Raw genomic sequence first — 258 nt, 5'->3', positions numbered from 1 at the left:
GCCTGTCCCTGCCTGTCCCTGCCTGTCCCTTCCTGTCCCCCAGACATCCCAGCCCAGCACCAACCGTTGCCGGAGAAATGGGCTTCGTGGGGCAAATATGGAAGGAGAAGGAGAAGGGATGGGGGCAGGAACGGGGGGGAACGTGGTGGGGAAGTGCCAGGAACAGGTCAGAGGAGGAGAGGGAAGGAGCAGGAGGAGGAAACCATCGTTTGCTGCTCCTGGCAGCCATTTTGGGTGGGAAACTGCCCCAAAAACCTG

At 60.9% G+C, this 258-nt stretch overlaps 1 protein-coding gene across 1 annotated transcript in view; it reads right to left on the bottom strand.

Annotated features, from left to right (window-relative positions):
• Positions 1 to 258, bottom strand: part of TMEM132A (transmembrane protein 132A) — a gene marked incomplete at its 5' end in the record, with an annotated part of 21,682 nt that overhangs the window by 2,579 nt on the left and 18,845 nt on the right. The gene's annotated exons all lie outside the window — the stretch shown is intronic.

Source organism: Chaetura pelagica, unplaced genomic scaffold, assembly GCF_000747805.2.
Source record: "Chaetura pelagica isolate M959 unplaced genomic scaffold, ChaPel_1.0 scaffold793, whole genome shotgun sequence".
NCBI lineage: Eukaryota > Metazoa > Chordata > Aves > Apodiformes > Apodidae > Chaetura > Chaetura pelagica.
This window is presented reverse-complemented; position numbering and strand designations above follow the sequence as displayed.